Source organism: Sciurus vulgaris, assembly GCF_902686455.1.
Source record: "Sciurus vulgaris genome assembly, chromosome: 7".
Lineage (NCBI taxonomy): Eukaryota > Metazoa > Chordata > Mammalia > Rodentia > Sciuridae > Sciurus > Sciurus vulgaris.
This window is the reverse complement of record NC_136467.1, coordinates 20,498,705-20,520,009: the sequence shown is the minus strand read 5'-3', so window position 1 is coordinate 20,520,009 and position 21,305 is coordinate 20,498,705. Positions and strand designations below refer to the sequence as shown.

Below are 21,305 nucleotides of genomic sequence, written 5' to 3'. Positions count from 1 at the left end.
CCTGTGATTGCTCTTTATGTCTTTTCCTCCTTCCCAGGTAATTTATGGTCTCCAAATTGAAAATTTAACCAACAAGGAATGAATAGACAAATCTGCCTTCTGTTGTTCCATTACTCCAAGTCATGTGACCCCCTCAACCCTGGCATCCAGGCACACAAAGCATTGACAAAACCAGCAAATCTCTTGAGAGTCAGCCAACTTCAATAGCTATGTTACCATCACTTTAAAATGGACAAGGTAAAATTTGCTTCATTAAATTTTGACAACCCTCAAACAAAGTGAATACAACTCAAGGTGACACTTACTTGTCAAGAAAATCTTGCTTCTAGGAGGGTTATTTTTAAAAAAAAACACTCTGTGCACATTACAATCACCTGGGGAGTTATTTTTTAAAATACAACTAAGAGGTTATTATTTAATTGGTTGGAGGTGGCATCTGATGATGAGTATTTTTTAAAGTTTCCCAGAATATTCTAATGAGCTGCTGTGGTTGAGAACCACTGCTCTAGGTGGGTGAGCAGGATCTTCAAGCTTCCAGGAAGCTGGGTTGGTGGAGAAGACACCAGCTTTGCAGCATTGACTTTTGCAGCTAATAATACACAAACAAGATAATATACAATAAAGTAAATGAGAGATGGAGAAACTGAGCTCAATTAGTGCTGAAGATCAGTGAGGGAAAGAAGATCTATTCTGCAGTTAGAAGGTCTTAATCACAATTGTGTCATGCCTACAATTATTGTTGGGAGGTTAAATGGAGTGAAAATACTCTGCTCTCAGTAGCTTCCTTTGGGTTTTGCTACTTCCACTGAAGCTTTTAGTATCTTCTGCTTTGTGAATTTTACCTTTATCAAATTGGCTTTCATAGGAATGAAACTCCCTGTGTCATTCTGCCTAAAGCTCTGCTTTGATGTATTTAAGGTAGGGGGTAAATCCTTTTAAATGAATTTCAAGGCTATGTCAAAAGCTGTTTAAAAGCTAGAAAAATATTGTCATAAAATTGCTAAAGTCAGTAATGTTTGGAAATTTCACAGCAGGACAATGAACTATAGAAAGCATTGCTCAGTTTGTACGTTGTGGTTCTTTTTTGCAAGTTGTCAGCTCCCAACACCACCCTCACAGGGTCTTCCAGAACAGTTGTACTGTTTGGTTTTACCATCTTAGCATCCAGACTCTCAGTTCCTTGTTCATACTAGAACGTTGGTTGCCCTCTTCCCCACCCAGGTCTGCGCGTTCACTTACTGACACACAAACCCTGGGCTGTCCACTTCCAAAGCACACCACTGCCCAGCCTCACAGGTCTTGAGTTCTTCCGTGGCCATGGGGAAGGATCTGGACAGCATCACCCACACTCAGCCCCCCCTGTCCTTCCTGGAACCATGGAAATAAAGTAATCAAATGAAGAAAGGGAAGCCTATTTATTCTGAGTCCGTTTCATTAGAAAGTTGGCCACCATTATTTCTGTTTGAGCAGAGATTCAAAGGCAGATGAAAGGGTGAGAAAGCTTCATAGTGGAAGAAACAGAAGGCTTCTGTCATGCAATGATCAGAGGCTGTTGGTACAAAGAAGTTAACCTGTCAGAGAGCTAGCCAGAAACTGGGCATCCAGGAGATTAGTACCTATGTGGCTTTCTCTGGTTGACATTAAGTTGAACTAGAAAAAAGAAATAAAGGAATCTGTCAGTTCTTAATAAATCCCTGGCCCTTTGGGGGCAATGAATTGTTATTAGAGATAGCAGTCTTACTTCCTGTAAGACTGGCTTACTGCAGGCTTGCTTCCTGCTTTCCAGCATTTACTATAGAGAGTGGGTTTATTTTCTGGGACAAAGGTTGTGGACCAAAGTTCTTTTTTTTTTTTTAAGGGATTGAATCCAGGGGCACTTGACCACTGAGCCACATCCCCAGCCCTTTCTATTTTTTTTATTTTGAGAAACGGTCTCTCAAAGTTGCTTAGGACCTCCCTAAGTTGCTGAGGCTGGGCTTGGAACTCACAATCCTCCTGCCTTAGCCTCCTGACCTGAGCTGCTGGGTTTATAGGCCTGCACCACCATGCCTGGTCCCAAAGTTCCATTTTTACACATGGTCTAGTCACTGTCTTTTTGCAAAGTGTGGTTTTGCAAAACCAACATAACATAAGTTATGATGGCTATTTAGTCCTCTGCCTGTTCCACATACCAGCTGCAGTGATCACTCACAAATACACTGATAATTTTACTCTTTAAATATGACTACTTTTTATAAAAAAAAAAAAAGGACTAGAAGTATTCCATTAGCTCCTTTTTTTATTATAACGTTATATTTCTGGGTAATCACAACCTTTGGGTGAAAAGGTGAACCTAGAAGGCTAGGTACAGTGGTGCACACCTGTGATTCCAGCAACTCAGGAGAATCTCAAGTTCTAGGCCAGCCTTATCAACCCAGTGAGGCCCTGTCTCAAAATAAAAAATAAATGTAAATAAAGGACTGGGCATATATCTGGGTTCAATCCCTTAAACTGAAGGGGAAATAAAAGGACCTGAAAGTCCTAGAGAGGCTTCTCTTTACTTGCTTTGTGCCCATGCACTGTGGGAACTTAAAATATGCTGAATAATAACTTGCAAATAAAAGGGAAGTAGCTACGGAAATCAAGAATTCTGAGCAAGTAGATTCCTGAATTCACTGAATGCAAATCAGAGAGCTCTCCAGCCACTCTTCATTAAGAGCTCTTTATCTCCCCTCTCTCTCTCTCTCTCTCTCTCTCTCTCTCTCTCTCTCTCTCTCTCTCAGGTTTCTTGGAGAACCACTTGCCAGAGGGTAGGAAAAGAGTCATAATCAGCCGCACTGGTCCAATCAGGAGGATTTTCTCATACCCCATGACTTGAATACCCTCCCAGTTCAGTTTAAAAACTTTGTAGTTGACAAAATAACACAGGCCAACATATATTTAAAACATAAGTTGTCTGATTTCTTATTTTTTTTTTAGAATGTCTGAATGTTGTTAACAAGTGTTGTGCCATCTAATTAGTTTGGAACAAATAAAAGTGTTTGTTATGCTGAAATTGGGGTTATAATTGCACTTGCAAAGAATTAAATAGTAAATGGTAACCACATACAAAACTAAACATGAAGCTAAACATTTTTAAATGCAATCTTTGAAGTAACTCATAAAGCAGACATTGTTCCCATACTATCGATAAAGTGACAACCTTAGAAAGGCCCAAGGGAACACAGCAAATACATCCTGCAGCTTTTATTCCCTATACCCAAGAGTCCTTGATCCAGGACATACACTTCTATATGAAGTATAGAGTTACAGGGACAGCTCAGTCACCAGAGGCCCAGTCAGGGTTTCCTACACACAGGAGCCCTATCCATGCTGGTTGGTAAAACTTTCTTGGTCCCCTCTCTTCCAAATGACAACGCACTCAGTGCATTGTGATAACACAAGGATGCGCAATAAATTCCTTCGGTGGGAACTCACTGAGCACGTTCAGCCTCAGGGAGCAATACGGTGTGTTTATCGATGCTGGTACTGAAGCTGTCACTCGGGATGCAGGCCTGCCATGGTCTCCATCTTTGCTTTCACTTTGTGGTTAATTTGAAACTTTGCTTTTGCTTTTGCTACCTTTGGCTCTCCTCCAGGCAGGCATCTTATCAGCCTATGTGTATATATAATAAATAAGGAATTTCTATTTGATTTGCGGCTGATGGCAGCAGTTGTCAAGGAGAGGAGACATCCGCTAATACTCAAAAAATTATTGGAATCCCTGGTTGCAGTAGAAGCTAAAACCTAGGCAGGCTTAATTATAAGAATTTGCCCAGCCAGAGGCAAGGAGGAGAATGTGTTTATTGCCCTAAGAGGAAGGAAGATGCTAGAGAAAGACAGAAAAAGAGAGAATGCCCACGATTGCTTTATATCACCTGGTAGCTTTCTAAAATACTTCACGGAATTCTCAGAGTGATTGGAACATTTGTGAAAACTGATGAAGAGGCTACATTTTTGGTCCAGGTCTCTAAGGGGATGAAAAAGACAAGAAGTCAGACCTGGTTGCATTAAGCATGCTGTTTTGTTTTCTGTACTCTGATGTTTTGACCTCGGGTCTTGCTGACACTAGGACTGTACTTCCTAGAGCTAATCAGTCCCTAGAGGTAGTAAAGAACAGGCCCGTTAATGGGTGTGCTTTCCAAATCCAAATCCCAGGTCTACAGTCCAGATCCATAACCGCCTCCTCAATCAGGCTCACACCCTGAGCCACTGTCCACCTACCGCTAAGCATCCCAGAGCCAGGTACTAGACAGCAAGGGACAGCCACCATGCCCCAGAACCCACTGAAATCATTCAGAATAGTCAGCCCCAAACCTATTACCTGCCTTGCCTGCCCCTTCCCTCAGAAACCTCAGCAAAGCCTCTTAACAGGTTTCCCAAACCTCCTGATTGGCTTTGGTGCTTCCCCAGGATGTGGACACCCCCTCCTCTTAGGAACTGGGAGTAAATACTGCCTCTTCAATGGCAATCATCCTCCAATCTGTTGGCCTTTCTGCACCTCAGATTTTATACTAACACACTTAATTTCAAAATGCTAGTTGGAAATAGTCCAAAGGAAACCACAAGGAAAAATCCATAGGACATTACTGACACCAAGAGACGCTCTGAATTCTCAGGCAGGGGAGCTGCGATCAGGACAAATTTACTTCAAGCCCTGAGGGTCAGGAAGGCCCCATACCTGGTGTAGAAGGATATGGTTTTGATTTACCCTCCCCTTTCACCTGGCGTGAATGACTAACCCCATAACCCCCAGGAGTTTTCTTTCACAGCACCAGAGATTCTCATCTGTATGTGAGAAGGAGGCACAGATGACGCCTGACATAGGCTGGTTCAACTTGTGGCTCTCTCCTTTACCGTGGTGGGAGAGCAATACACACTCAGTAGAAACTACGCTCCCAATTTTGAATTTTGATCTTTTCCCAGGCTGGTGATAGGTAGTGCCACACTCTCAAGATGCTGGAGAACTGCAGAAGGCTGCAGTCACGTGCTGTGTTGTTCATCTGTGGCACTCGGTAGTTAAGTGCGGGAAACAATTTGCTACTTAATGATATTCTCACCTTGCAATGGGTTTACCTAAGTCAAGGAGCATCAGTTACAAATCTTAAAAGATCTTAGTTACACATTTTCAGTTCTGAACCAGAAGACGAATCTCCAATTCTATGTTCAAATTTTATCTGAATGGAGGATAAGTAAAGATTACATTTTGTTCCTTAGGGAAGTTTATCATTTTGATAATAAGGATGTATAAAACAGGGTTGACATATGAGAAGAACTATAAAAAGATGATATATAAACATCCTTTTTTAAGATCTCTTACCATCTAAACATTTAAGCTATTTTGAATTTCTTTCATAAATACCTCAAAGTTTTAAAAATGTAAAAATTAAGATTAAAAAATAGGAGCATGATAAATCTAGAGTTCCAAAATCCTTGAAATGTTTGATAATTTAGAGGGCAGGTGGATATGATAGAAATTATTTTCTATTTCCATTTAAAAGAATATGTTAAAATAGAATAACTACAAATACACTAAATCTGTTCTTATTTTTAGATCCATTACAAAATAAAAATAAGTAATTCAAAGCCAAATATAAATCTTGGCCCATAACTGGCAGAATTGGCAGACTGTTTGTGAGGATATAACACTCATTAACATGCACACATGCACATACATATATGCACACTTGTGATTTTTTTCTGATTTTAAAGATGTGAACAAATGCCTTGTAATGGAGAAACTAAGCAAATAATTTCATGGAGAACTGAAAATAACATTTTAACTCTGTTTAGGAATATATGTGTAATTATTATTAATTCTTGTTCAGAATCAGTCATTAATGGTAAGCCATTCCAATAAATGAAAATAATTTGGAATCTTTTTATTTAGCAAGCCAAAGTTGTCTAGTATCAAACAACCTATGCTATTAACATTTTTAAAAATTAAAGATTTTATAAATATTTGACCTGTCAACAAACGCCTCCATGTCTCCCAATTAAAGGTGTCAAAGTGAGTCAAGGATCCACAAATTTTTTTTCTTTGTTTTAGCAGCACTGGCACAGTATCTGTCATATCATCAGTATTAATTAGACATTGGAAATGGATAAATGAGGTAGAATTAAGGGTATAATTGTGATGATGGCCACTAAGTACTGGGGATGCTCCAGAGATAGGGACTATACAAATTAACATGATAATCTTTAATTGTGTTGTATTAGAGAACATTCGTAAGCACAAAAATTAACTAGACTATACAGAATGCAGGTTGGTTTCTGTACTTCGAAAGTTATAGGAAATTATATAGTAAAATACATATTTTCAAGGAATATAGACCATTTTGGATTATTTTTTTCACTAAATACCTTTGTTTTCTTTGAAAACAGCTTTTTATATGCAAAGATAGAAGTAAATAAAGCTTATGGTTTCCTTGAATAAAAGACAGTCATTTCAAAGGAATCGGGGACCAATTTGCAACTAGTGGGAAATATTATGAAACTACGACTATAAAACAGTTGAAAGAAAAACACTGAGTCAGAAAGTCAAAAGTCTATCTTAACAAGGACTAGTTAAAAGTTTAGACCACTTTACAAACGTGAAGAACTGCTAAAACTCTCAAGACTATCTTTTGTCTCTGCTAACCAAATTCACCTGGGGTGCTTCCATTCTTCCTTTGAGAACTTCCACTTCTAATACAACTGGAAAGACAGATCACCTCCTTACAAGGAAGTCAGGCATGCACCTCCCAACAGACACGTAGATTTCAGGGATGGGTAAATAGCCACATGTCTTCGACTGAGAATAACTCAAAGTTATCTTCAGATACATCTAAAATGTCCTTCGGGATGGGCAATTAAAGGACATCTTGAAGCTTATGCAGAGAAAAGAAGTACATGAAAATGCTGAAATAACAAAGCCCACTGCTGAGGCTGAGCTCTTACTACAAGCCCCAAAGAGCCAGTAAACAAAGCACTTTTCACAAAGCCATTCAGATCATCTTCATATGATGCCACTTTGTGAGTAATTTAAATCAGGGTTCTTCCCTAGACCTCTTTGCACTATTAAATCTTACTTTGGATTCTTTAGTCACTGACATTTTGCTTTAATTTTTGTTGATTTGTTTGCTTGATTTCATCTTTGGGTTTGGGGGATTTTTGTTTGTTTGTGGTTGTTTTTGTTTTTTGCATTTGCACTGCTCAGAAGTTTTCATTGCTAGATTAACTTTATGAGATTTAAAGGATGCAAAAAGATATAAACAGAATGGAGGCAAAGGACACTCCTTTTTCTTTTTTTTTTTTTTTTTTAATTTTTTTTTTTATTTATTTTTTCTATTGTAAACAAATGGGATACATGTTGTTTCTCTATTTGTACATGGCAAAAAGGCATACCATTTGTGTAATCATAAATTTACATAGAGTAATGTTGTTTGATTCATTCTGTTATTTTTTCCCTTCCCCCCACCCCTCCCACCCCTCTTTACCCTCTATACAGTCCTTCCTTCCTCCATACTTGCCCCCCTTCCTAACCCTAACTCTAACCCTAACACTAACCCTTCCCTCCCCCCCATTATGTGTCATCCTCCACTTATTAGCGATATCATTCGTCCCTTGGCTTTTTGAGATTGGCTTATCTCACTTAGCATGATATTCTCCAATTTCATCCATTTGCCTGCAAATGCCATAATTTTATCATTCTTTATGGCTGAGTAATATTCCATTGTATATATATACCACAGTTTCTTTATCCACTCATCAATTGAAGGGTATCTAGGTTGGTTCCACAGTCTGGCTATTGTGAATTGAGCAGCTATGAACATTGATGTGGCTGTGTCTCTGTAGTATGCTGATTTTAAGTCCTTTGGGTATAGGCCAAGGAGTGGGATAGCTGGGTCAAATGGAGGGTCCATTCCGAGTTTTCTAAGGAATCTCCACACTGCTTTCCAGAGTGGCTGCACTAATTTGCAGCCCCACCAGCAATGTAAGAGTGTACCTTTCTCCCCACATCCTCGCCAACACCTGTTGTTGCTCGTATTCTTGATAATCGCCATTCTAATTGGGGTGAGATGGAATCTTAGGGTAGTTTTGATTTGCATTTCTCTTATTACTAGAGATGTTGAACATTTTTCCATATGTTTGTTGATTGCCTGTAGATCTTCTTCTGTGAAGTGTCTATTCATTTCCTTAGCCCATTTGTTGATTGGGTTATTTGTATTCTTCGTGTAGAGTTTTTTGAGTTCTTTATAGATTCTGGAGATTAGCGCTCTATCTGAAGTATGATTGGCAAAGATATTCTCCCACTCTGTAGGCTCTTTCTTCGCATTGCTGATAGTTTCCTTTGCTGAGAGAAAGCTATTTAGTTTGAATCTATCCCAGTGGTTGATTCTAGCTTTTATTTCTTGTGCTATGGGAGTCCTGTTAAGGAAGTCTGATCCTAGACCAACAAGGTGAAGATTTGGACCTACTTTTTCTTCTATAAGATGCAGGGTCTCTGGTCTGATTCCGAGGTCCTTAATCCATTTTGAGTTTAGTTTCGTGCATGGTGAGAGATATGGGTTTAGTTTCATTCTGTTGCAGATGGATTTCCAATTCTCCCAGCACCATTTGTTGAAGAGGCTATCTTTTCTCCATTGCATATTTTTGGCACCTTTGTCTAGTATGAGAAAATTGTATTTATTTGGGTTTGTGTCCGTGTCCTCTATTCTGTACCATTGATCTACCTTTCTATTTTGGTACCAATACCATGCCGTTTTTGTTACTATTGCTTTGTAGTAGAGTTGAAGATCTGGTATTGCAATACCCCCTGTTTCACTCTTCCTGCTAAGGATTGCTTTAGCTATTCTGGGTTTCTTATTCTTCCAGATGAATTTCATGATTGCTTGCTCTATTTCTGTAAGGTACGTCATTGGGATTTTAATTGGAATTGCATTGAATTTGTATAGCACTTTAGGTAGTATGGCCATTTTGACAATATTAATTCTTCCTATCCAAGAACATGGAAGATCTTTCCATCTTCTAAGGTGTTCTTTAATTTCTTTCTTTAGTGTTCTATAGTTCTCATTGTAGAGGTCTTTCACCTCTTTTGTGAGATTGATTCCCAAGTATTTTATTTTTTTCGAGGCTATAGTGAATGGGGTAGTTTTCCTAATTTCTCTTTCCGAAGATTCATCACTTATGTATAAAAATGCGTTGGATTTATGGGCATTGATCTTGTAACCTGCTACTTTACTGAATTCACTTATGAGTTCTAAGAGTTTTCTGGTGGAATTTCCAGGTTCCTCTAAATATATAATCATGTCATCAGCGAACAGGGATAGTTTGAGTTCTTCTTTTCCAATTCGTATCCCTTTAATTTCTTTGGTTTGTCTAATTGCTCTGGCCAGAGTCTCAAGAACGATGTTGAATAGAAGTGGTGAAAGAGGGCATCCCTGCCTTGTTCCAGTTTTTAGGGGGAATGCTTTCAGTTTTTCACCATTTAGAATGATATTAGCCATGGGCTTAGCATAAATGGCCTTTACAATGTTAAGGAATGTTCCCACTATCCCTATTTTTTCTAGTGTTTTGAGCATGAAGGGGTGCTGTATTTTATCAAATGCTTTTTCTGCATCTATTGAAATAATCATGTGATTCTTGACTTTAAGTCTATTAATATGGTGAATTACGTTTATTGATTTCCTGATGTTGAACCAACCTTGCATACCTGGGATGAAGCCCACTTGATCATGGTGCACTATCTTTTTAATATGTTTTTGTATGCGATTTGCTAAAATTTTGTTGAGAATTTTTGCGTCGATGTTCATTAAGGATATTGGTCTGAAATTTTCTTTCCTTGATGAGTCTCTGTCTGGTTTAGGTATCAGTGTGATATTGGCTTCATAGAATGAGTTTGGGAGGGTTCCCTCCTCTTCTCTTTTATGGAATACTTTGAGAAGTATTGGAATGAGCTCTTCTTTAAAGGTTTTGTAGAACTCGGCTGAGAACCCATCTGGTCCCGGACTTTTCTTTGTTGGAAGGCTTTTGATGACTTCTTCTATTTCAGTACTTGAAATTGGTCTATTTAAATTGTTTATGTCCTCCTCGTTCAGTTTAGGCAATTCATATGTCTCTAGAAACCTGTTGATGTCTTCGAAATTTTCTATTTTGTTGGAGTATAGATTTTCAAAATAGCTTCTAATTATGTTTTGTATTTCAATCCTGTCTGTTATGATATTTCCTTGTTCATTCCGAATTTTAGTGATTTGGGTTTTCTCTCGTCTTCTCTTTGTTAGTGTGGCTAAAGGTTTATCAATTTTGTTTATTTTTTCGAAGAACCAACTATTTATTTTGTCAATTTTTTGTATTGTTTCTTTTGTTTCAATTTCATTGATTTCAGCTCTGAGTTTAACTATTTCCTGTCTTCTACTACTTTTGGTGTTGGTCTGTTCTTCTTTTTCTAGGGCTTTGAGCTGTAGCGTTAGGTCGTTTATTTGTTGAGTTTTACTTCTTTTATTAAATGCGCTCCATGAAATAAATTTCCCTCTAAGTACTGCTTTCATAGTGTCCCAGAGATTTTGATATGATGTTTCTTTGTTCTCATTTACCTCTAAGAATTTTTTAATTTCCTTCCTAATATCTTCTGTTATCCATTCATCATATAACAGCATATTGTTTAATCTCCAGATGTTGGAATAGTTTCTGTGTTTTACTCTTTCATTTATTTCTAACTTCAATCCATTATGATCTGATAGAATACATGCTAGTGTCTCTATCTTCTTGTATTTGCTAACATTAGCTTTGTGGCATAATATATGGTCTATTTTAGAGAAGGATCCATGTGCTGCTGAGAAGAAAGTATATTCGCTCTTGGTTGGATGGTATATTCTATAAATGTCCGTTAAGTCTAAATTATTGATTGTGTTATTGAGATCTATGGTTTCTTTGTTCAATTTTTGTCTGGAAGATCTGTCCAGTGGTGAGAGAGGCGTGTTAAAATCACCTAGTATTATTGTGTTATGGTCTATTTGGTTTCTGAAATTGAGAAGGATTTGTTTGACATACATGGATGAGCCACTGTTTGGGGCATAGATGTTTATGATTGTTATATCTTGCTGATTTATGCTTCCCTTAAGCAGTATGAAATGACCTTCTTTATCCCTTCTGACTAACTTTGGCTTGAAGTCCACACTATCGGAAATGAGGATGGATACTCCAGCTTTTTTGCTGAGTCCATGCGCATGGTATGTTTTTCCCCATCCTTTCACCTTTAGTCTATGGGTATCTTTTTCTATGAGGTGAGTCTCTTGCAGGCAACATATTGTTGGATCTTTCTTTTTAATCCAATCTGCCAGTCTATGTCTTTTGATTGATGAATTCAGGCCATTAACATTCAGGGTTATTATAGAGATATGATTTGGTTTCCCGGTCATTTGGTTCATTTTTTAAATTTTATTTATTTATTTCTTTGACACAACTTGTTTCCTCCTTTATTTGACAATTCCTTTAGGATAATTCCTCCCTTTGCTGATTTGCTTCTTTGTTTTTCATCTCTTCCTCATGGAATATTTTGCTGAGAATGTTTTGTAATGCTGGCTTTCTTTTTGTAAATTCTTTTAGCTTTTGTTTATCATGGAAGGATTTTATTTCATCGTCAAATTTGAAGGTAAGTTTTGCTGGGTATTAGATTCTTGGTTGGCATCCATTTTCTTTCAGGGCTTGAAAAATGTTGTTCCAGGCCCTTCTAGCTTTTAGGGTCTGGATTGAAAAGTCTGCTGATATCCGTATTGGTTTCCCCCTGAATGTAATTTGGTTCTTTTCTCTCACAGCTTTTAAAATTCTGTCTTTATTTTGTATGTTAGGTATTTTCATTATAATGTGCCTTGGTGTGGGTCTGTTGTAATTTTGTGTGTTTGGAGTCCTATAAGCCTCTTGAACTTGATTTTCCATTTCATTCTTCAGATTTGGGAAATTTTCTGATATTATTTCATTGAATAAATTCTTCATTCCTTTGGCTTGTTTCTCTAGGCCTTCCTCAATCCCAATAATTCTTAAATTTGGCCTTTTCATGATATCCCATAGTTCTTGTAGATTCTGTTCATGATTTCTTACCATCTTCTCTGTTTGTTCAACTTTGTTTTCAAGGTTAAATATTTTGTCTTCAATGTCTGAGGTTCTGTCTTCCAGGTGTTCTATCCTATTGGATATGCTTTCTATGGAGTTCTTAATTTGGTTTATTGTTTCCTTCATGTCAAGGATTTCTGTTTGGTTTTTTTTCAATATCTCTAACTCTTTATTGAAATGATCTTTTGCTTCCTGTATTTGCTCTTTTAACTGTCGATTGGTGCGATCATTCAATGCTTGCATTTGCTCTTTCATCTCATCGTTTGCTTCTCTGATCATTTTAATTATGTACATTCTGAACTCCTTTTCTGTCATTTCTTCTGCCATGCTGTCATTGGGTTTTATTGATGTAACATCTAGATTTGTTTGCAGCATTTTCTTTCCTTGTTTTCTCATATTGTTCAGGTATCAGTTGACCGCTGAGATATTGCTGATTTCCTCTATTGACTTACAATGTCCCTGAAGATTTCTATATATATCCCCCCTTAGCCTTCAGTAGGCTGAAGTCTTGGAGGAAGTTGATAATGCGGAGCTCCACAAGGAAGCTGCCTCTCTAGGAGTGGTGGCCTTCAGGAGGGGTATAATCCCTGCTAGTGGGCAGAGGTGCCTCCACTTGTTGACCAATGGTCATCCAAAGGGGACCTAGGCTGCGGGCTGAGGCAAGGCCTGTTTGGGCCTGAGTCTCTGGTTTTACCGTCCTTGTGGGGAAACCTCACCCGGCAGGGAAGACTCACCCGGTGGGGAGGTCTCACTGGTCAGTACCCTCCTAGAGGTTCCCCTCAATTACAGCTACCGCCTGGGCTTGGGCTGCCTTCCTCTGCAAAGTTCTCAGGGGCCCGGCCCTACCTCCTGGGCCTGGGAGCCTCACCCTTCGCAGATGAATCTCCTTAGGCTGCCCCTCCTCAGAGAATCTGCCCGCAGGCCTGGAACCTTCGCTCCGCCCTAAGCCTGTCTCTGTGCGGCTCTTCCACCAAGAAGCCTCCTAGATCCTGGGACCCTGCTCTGCCCCTAATTGCCTGGTTATGCGGCCCCTCCTCTGAGCAGCCACCTGGGGCCCCGTACAATCTCTCTGAGTCCCAGAGACCCGCCACACGCCTCTTCCTCCAGACAGCTGCCCAGTATTCCGGTGCGGTCACTAGGAGTCCAAGAAACTCACTGCGTGCCTCCATCTCCCACCAACCACCCGTAGCCCTGGGCAATCAATCACTCCGAGTCGAAGTGACCCTCCCCGTTCCTCCTCCTCCTCCAGATAACCCCCCGAGTGTTCAGGAGTGGTCGCTCTGAGTGGCTCTGAATCCACGTGACCCGCTGCACGGGTCCTATGGGCAACCGCCCGGAGCTCTTGGTGCGGCCACTCAAGACCAAGCGACCCACCACGCTTCCTCTCCAGGCAGCCCCCCTGTGTTCAGGCGCTGTCCCTTTAAGTCCAAACAACTCACCACTCGCCTTCTCCTCTGAGCAGCCGCCTGGAGCGCTAATGCAGTCACTGCGAGTCCAAAGGACCCGCCGCGCTTCTCCTCCTCCTCCGGGCAGGCCCCGGGGTTCAGAAGTGGTCTGAGTCCAAACAGCTCGCCATGCAGCCTCTCCTCTGGCAACCGCCTGAAGCTCTGGTGTAGTCACCCCCAATCCAAGCGGCCGCGTTCCTCTTCCTCCTCCTCGTCCTCAGGGCAGGCCCCGGGGTTCAGAAGCGTCGTTCTGAGTCCAAACAGCTCGCCGCGGAGCTTCTCTTCTGGCAACCGCCTGTAGCTCTGGTGCAGTCACTCCGAATCCAAGTGGCCACGCTCCTCCTCCTCCTCCTCAGGGCAGGCCCCGGTGTCCTGAGTCCACACAGCTCTCCTCGCCACTCCTCCCCTGGGCAGCCGCCGGAGCCCCAGTGGCTGCTCCGAGTCCCTGCGCTGTGCTGAGCGGCCTCCTTTTCGGCGCTCCTAGTTGTCCGAGTTCACTGCTCCAGCGGGGGGAGGGACGTCTCACCGGCAGCTCTACTTCACAAAGTTTCCTGCGCTCCGGGACCACTGTCCCATCCGGGACGCCTCCCCAATGGGAGAGACTCACCCAGCTGCTTTGAGTTGGTCCCAAGTGTCTCAATATCTCCTCTTTTGAATCCTGAGTCCTGGAGCAACATGAAATGCAGCCACCCTCTAGGCCGCCATCTTGAAAACCCCCCACTCCTTTTTCTTAATGATAAAAAAAATGAATGGCACTTATACTAATCAATAATAGTAATGAATATAGTCAAAATAAAATTTTATCTGGCCAAAGAACTATTAGCGAATGCTGAAAGTTATCTACACAAGCAAAAAATAGCACTATGAAAATAATAGATCCAGACCAGTATCAACTGATAAACCATAGAATGAAACGCATAACCTCTTGTGAATAAAATCTTGGTGAAGGTCATCTAAGAAAAACTTCTTATTTTCCATAATAGAAATGTGATGGGCTGACAGAACTGGCTCCATGAGAATATTATAGGCCAGACTCTAAGGGAAATGACTAGACAGACTCCATTTTGCTCTGAGACTCCATGTTATGTAGGAAATAAGCTTCTCCCATGGGAACACCCCGCCTCTGTGCCCATCATCAGTTACTTAGTGTGACATGTTTAACAATACAGAATGACAATTCCTATGTAAAGAAAAATTGCTCTCTTTTGATCCCTATTGCTCCTAAACAATGTACCATGTGAACAGTGATTGTGTGGATGTCAGTAACCTTTCTTTAGTTTGTACCTAGGTAAGGGACATTTTGACCCACTTCCCCCTCTGTCAATGATCTCATGATGTTAATGTGTAATTTCGAATCATAGTAACAGACACTTATGATTGATGTGATTTTTGGTATAAGAACCCCTACAACCCTGTGGTCGGGGCTGTTCTCCCAATAGCCATTTTTTGGAGCATTGTGTGAAACAGTCAGCGGCTGGCTTAATAAAGACTCTCAAATTTGGACTTCTTAGTGGTGGTCAGTCTGTTCTTAAGTTGCTCCCCATAACAAGAAAGTCACAGCTCAGAAATGCTCAAGATCATACAATGGCCATACGGAGCCAGAACTATAAAAAGCAAAGTTTACTGGTTCCCAGTTGCCTGTCCTTTCCATTGTAAACAGATGTAACTTTAATCACTGAAATTAAGAGTGATGTATGTGTTTCCTATTTGATTTGACATGCATGAAGGTACTCTCTGGAGGGCACGAGAGAGGTGAGGCTCTTCCAGTATCTCCTGACTACTAAGACACCGGCTGTATTGACAACACAGTTGCAGATTTTCTAGACTCACTACTTTGATCTTTGTCATGTTCTTCCTTTCTATGGGGCCATATTTCCCTAGAATTCCAAGAACTATGAAAGGAAAAAGGCAAAAATAAACACTGGTACATTTTGGGGCTTGTAAACTGTTCCAATGGAGATCTTGAACATTGAAGGTGGGAAGTCAAAATGGATGGGATATTGTATTTCTCAAGGCACTTATTTAACATGTTGAATATAAATTAATCATCCTGATTTTTACACCAAAGAGTAAAGTTTCTGGTGAGCCCCATAGTGACTGAGCTCTGTAGAAAGGAGAAAATGGTTAAATGTTAAGATGGACTGATGTCCGGCAAGGTAGACTCAGCAGGCAGAATGCAGAAAATCAACTCAAACAGGCTAAATTGCCTGATGAATGAGTCACAAGTGAGTCTTGATTCCCTAAGCACCACCAGAAAGGCCACAGCAAGCTACCTGATTACAGGTCCCTAAGCCCTCCAGCAGCTGGGTAAGTACGTCAATGACAGAGTGAATCAGATTTCACCTGGATTTGTGACTTTTCTGGAGATCACAACCCCATTTTCTCAGCAACTGGACTGCCAGCATTTATTTGCTCACTGTGTTAATCAAACTCATGCTGCTTGTAGCTCAGTAATATTGGACAGAACATAGTTTGTTGCTTTCTTGGGAAAAAAATAAATAACCAGTCATAAGAATTACCTAACACTAATCAGGAAATTGTATGGGGAAAGGGCAGGCTATAAAGTTCAGGATCCAAGTTCAGGCACAAAGTGTGCCTTAGGCAGAGAGCTTGACAAGTCCCTGAACTAAAATATCACATATCAGATTTGATTGTCATTGTTTCCTACCTTCTAAAAGTGATGGTTTAGCGCCTCTTTGCAGCAGAAAGTGACATGCCTGTGGCAATCTTGAAGCTTCTTAGGACATGAGATGATCCGTCCAGTCAAGAGGAGAGGCTTTGCTCTGTCCAGCTCAGTGGCAATAGGTCTGAATCTTGGGTTGATACTGCTTTCTTGCAGAAGAATAGTAAATTCCCACCAGCCTGATCCTTTACCTGTGGCCTCCCAGGAAAAAGGACCCTGAATATTTAAATTTTGCACCAAAATAATGAACTAAATAGTCACAGAACAAATATGACCCTTTAGAGCTTTGAGGTATATTCAGTCATCTTCATGATCCCAAGAATGAACACATTGTAAGGTTCTTTGGTTGAAATACTATCTTGGCATTTCCTTTTCTCTTACCTTTTCTCTCATGAATCCTCCACCACTTCTAAAGTAAGAATGTCCCTGGAATCTGTTTGATTGTTTTTTCAGTCATTTCTGCCATTATCGTATCCCAATCCACTATTATGCCTACATAGACCTCTAACTTTCTTCCCCACATTCATTTTTTTTATAATTTTTTATTTGTTCTAATTAGTTATACATGTGAGTAGAATGCATTTATGCACTTTGATACATCATACATAAATGGAGTATAACTTCTCATTCTTCTGTTTGTACATGTTATAGAATCACACCAGGCATGCAGTCATATACGTACATAAGGTAATAATGTCCCATTCATTCTATTCTCCTACCACCATACCCCTCCTCTCCCTCCACTCCCCTCTACCTAATCTAAAGTAACTCTGTTCTTCCCTAGCTACCACCCCCTCTTAATGTGAATTAGCATCCTCATATTAGAGAAAACATTCAGCCTTTAGTTTTGGGGGATTGGCTTATTTTGCTTACCATGATAGTCTCCAACTCCTTCCATTTACCAGCAAACACCGTAATTTCATTCTTCTTCTAAGCTGTATAATATTCCGTCTGTATACATACCACATTTTCTTTATCCATTCATCAGTTGAGCGGCACCTAGGTTTGTTCCATAGTTTATCTATTGTGAGTTGCACTGCTATAAATATTGATGTGGCTGTGTCACTGTAATATGCTGATTTTAAGTCCTTTGAGGAGTGGGATAACCGGGTCAAATGGTGGGTCCATTTCAAGTTTTCTGAGGAATCTCTATACTGCTTTCATTCTTATTATTTGGCAAGAGGTACAATGAGAACTCAGTGACTTGCAAAAACCCCCATTTTCCTCACTCGATGTCTGTGGGCTGGTTTAGTTCAAGTGTGTTCTTTGTCTTCTCCTGGGACCAGTAGCTACCGGGCATGCTCTTCTCATGACTGATGCAAGGCCAGTAGGCCAAGGTCAGTCAGTCATGCATGCAAGCCTAAAGCCTCTGCTCATGTTGCACTACCAGCATTCCATTAACCAAGCAAGTTACATGGCCCAGCCTAATATTAAACCAGTGAGGAAATATACTCTCCCCCACTACCTACTGGGAGAGGGTGCAAAGTCATAAATGCAGGGATCTATTCTTCTGTAACTTTGGAGAGAATGTAGAATTAAAAGCAACCCAGTTTACTACCCCAAACCAGAGATCTTTTAAGAAAACAGGTCCACCCGCTCCCTATATTCTTGAATGACTTCATTATCATTTTAATACATGTGCCTGTCATGGAGGGCCAGATCCTGCTCGCTGTTCTAGATTATTCTCTTGCCATCTTCTTCCTTCATTTCCAAGCTCTAGCCGTACTGGATTTCTGTTATAATAGACTCTTTCCCAAATTAGAGATCTGTTCACAATATTTTCTCTGCCTTGAGTAACTTTCTTTCCCTTTTCCTTTACTTGAACTTAGATCTGAAAGATGTCACTTCCTCAGAGAAATCATCCTTGATCGACAAGCCTGGATTAAATACCTGCTAAAGCTTCCTCATTCACTTCTCACATGTATTAACCAAGGTTCTCCAGAGAAGCAAAACCAACAGAATATTTATAGATATCTAGTTATATAGACATATGACTACATAGATACATAGATACACAGAAATAAGGGAGGGGATTTATTAGAGGGATTGGCTCATGTAGTTACAGAGGTCGTTTGCAAACTAGAGAACCAGGGAAGCCAGTAGCATGATTCAGTCCAGTTCCAAACGCCTCAGAACTATGGAAGCCAACGGTATAGCTCTCATTCCAAGACTAAAGACCTGATAACCCAGGGACCACTAATGCAAGTTTGCAGACCTAAGGACCAGAAGCCTGGAGTTTTGAGGTTTAAGAGTGGGAGAAGCGGGGAATCTCCTATGTTTGAATATGTCCCTCAAAGTTCATGTATTGGAAACTTGATGCTCAATGTGGCAGAGAAGTAATAACTAATGGAGGTATGTGGGTCATTGGGTCACCACCCACATGAAGGGGTTAATGTCAGTATGTTAGTCATCTTTTTGTCATTGTGACCAAAATATGTGATGAGAATAACTTAGAGAAGAAAAGATTTATTTTGCTCATAGTCACAGAGGATTCAGGTCATGGTCAGTAAGCTCATGACAGCTGAGAAACAGAGAGAAGAGAGGCCAGGGACAGACACAGTTCCCAAGACCATACCCCCCAGTGATGCACCTCCTCCAGCCCTGTCCCTCCTGCCTATTGCTTTCACCACCTCCCAGTACATCCATTAAAATTATCAATCCGTTGCATGGATTAATCCACCGATAAAATCAGAACCCTCATAATCCAATCTTTTCACCTCTGAACTTTGCTGCATTGCCTAAAAAAAAAAAAACTTTTGGGGAGAATTTCTAGATCCAAACCATTTTAAGAGTCACTTCCTTGTAAACAATATATTTGGCCCCCTCTTGCTCTCTCTCACCTTCTCAGGCATTTCTAAATTCTGCCATGGGCTGGCATAACACAAAGGTCCTCACCAGATACCAGATCACCAATCTTGGACTTCCAACTCTCCAGTTCCATAAGTCAATAACTTTTTATTCATTATAAATTACCGAGTCAAGGGTAGTCTGTTACAGCAGCATGAAACAGACTATAACAGTGTTCCGCTTTCAGAAGAGGAGAGAACCTGCCTCTACTCTGCCTTTTTTTTTTTCCCTAGACAAGCCCCTTATGTATTTCTTTTCTTTTTTTTTTTTTATTTAAACAAATGGGATACATGTTGTTTCTCTATTTGAACATGGAGTCAAGGCATACCATTTGTGTAATCATAAATTTACATAGGGCAATATTGTTTGATTCATTCTGTTATTTTTTCCCTTCCTTCCCATCCCTCCCACCCCTCTTTTCCCTCTATACAGTCCTTCCTTCCTCCATTCTTACCACCCTCCTTAACCCTAACCCTAAACCTAACCCTAACCCTAACGCTAACCCCTCCCACCCCCCATTATATGTCCTCATCCGCTTATCAGTGAGATCATTCGTCCTTTAGTTTTTTGAGATTGGCTTATCTAACTTAGCATGATATTCTCCAATTTCATCCATTTGCCTGAAAATGCCATCATTTTATCATGCTTCATGGCAGAGTAATATTCCATTGTATATATATGCCACAGTTTCTTTATCCATTCATCAACTCAAGGGCATCTAGATTGGTTCCACAATCTGGCTATGGTGAATTGAGCAGCTATGAACATTGATGTGGCTGTATCTACGTAGTATGCTGATTTTAAGTCATTTGGGTATAGGCCAAGGAGTGGGATAGCTGGGTCAAATGGTGGTTCCATTCCAAGCTTTCTGAGGAATCTCCATACTGCTTTCCAGAGTGGCTGCACTAATTTGCAACCCCACCAGCAATGTATGAGTGTACCTTTTTCCCCACATCCTCGCCAACACCTATTCTTGCTTGTAATCTTGAGTTTGGGAGGGACCCTCTCTATTTCATGGAATACTTTGAGGAGTATTGGAATGAGCTCTTCTTTAAAGGTTTTGTAGAACTCGGCTGAGAATCCATCTGGTTCCGATCTTTTCTTTGTTGGTAGGCTTTTGATGTCCTCTTCTATTTCATTGCTTGAAATTGATTTATTTAAGTTGTGTATGTCCTCCTTGTTCAGTTTAGGTAATTCATAAGTCTCTAGAAACTTGTTGATGTCTTCGAGGTTTTCTGTTTTGTTGGAGTATAGATTTTCAAAATAGCTTCTTATTATGTTTAGTATTTCACTCGTGTCTGTTGTGATATTTCCTTGTTCATTCCGAATTTTAGTAACTTGAGTTTTCTCCCTCTTTCTCTTTGTGAGTGTGGCTAAGGGTTTATCAATTTTGTTTATTTTTTCAAAGAACCAACTATTTATTTTGTTAATTTTTCTGATTGTTTCTTTTGTTTCAATTTCATTGATTTCGGCTCTGATTTTAGCTATTTCCTGTCTTCTACTACTTTAGGTGTTGGTCTGCTCTTCTTTTTCTAGGGCTTTGAGCTGTAGTGTTAAGTCGTTTATTTGTTGATTTCTACTTCTTTTGTTGAATGCACCCCATGAAATAAATCTTCCTCTAAGTACTGCTTTCATAGTGTCCCAGAGATTTTGATATGATGTGTCTTTGTTCTCGTTTGTTTCTAAGAATTTTTGTATTTCCCTCCTGATGTCTTCTGTTATCCATTCATCATATAATAGTGTATTATTTAATCTCCAGGTATTGGAGAAGTTTTAGTTTTTTATTCTGTCATTTATTTCTAATTTCAATCCATTATGATCTGATAGAGCACAAGGTAGTATCTCTCTCTTCTTGTATTTGCTAACAGTAGCTGTGTGGCATAAGACATGGTCTATTTTAGAGAAGGATCCATGTGCTGCTGAGAAGAAAGTGTATTCGTTCTTTGTTGGATGGTATATTCTATATAAGTCGGTTAAGTCTAAATTGTTGATTGTGTTATTGAGATCTATGGTTTCTTTATTCAATTTTTGTTTGGAAGATCTATCCAGCAGTGAGAGAGGTGTGTTAAAATCGCCTAGTATTATTGTGTTGTGGTCTATTTGATTTCTGAAATTGAGAAGGATTTGTTTGACGTACATGGATGAGCCAATGTTCAGAGCATAGATATTAATGATTGTTATGTCTTGCTGATTTATGCTTCCCTTAAGCAGTATGTAATATC

The 21,305-nt window shown here is 40.0% G+C and overlaps 1 protein-coding gene across 2 annotated transcripts in view; it reads right to left on the bottom strand.

Moving 5' to 3' along the window:
- Positions 1-21,305, bottom strand: part of EPM2A (EPM2A glucan phosphatase, laforin) — a 199,398-nt gene that overhangs the window by 7,018 nt on the left and 171,075 nt on the right. The gene's annotated exons all lie outside the window — the stretch shown is intronic.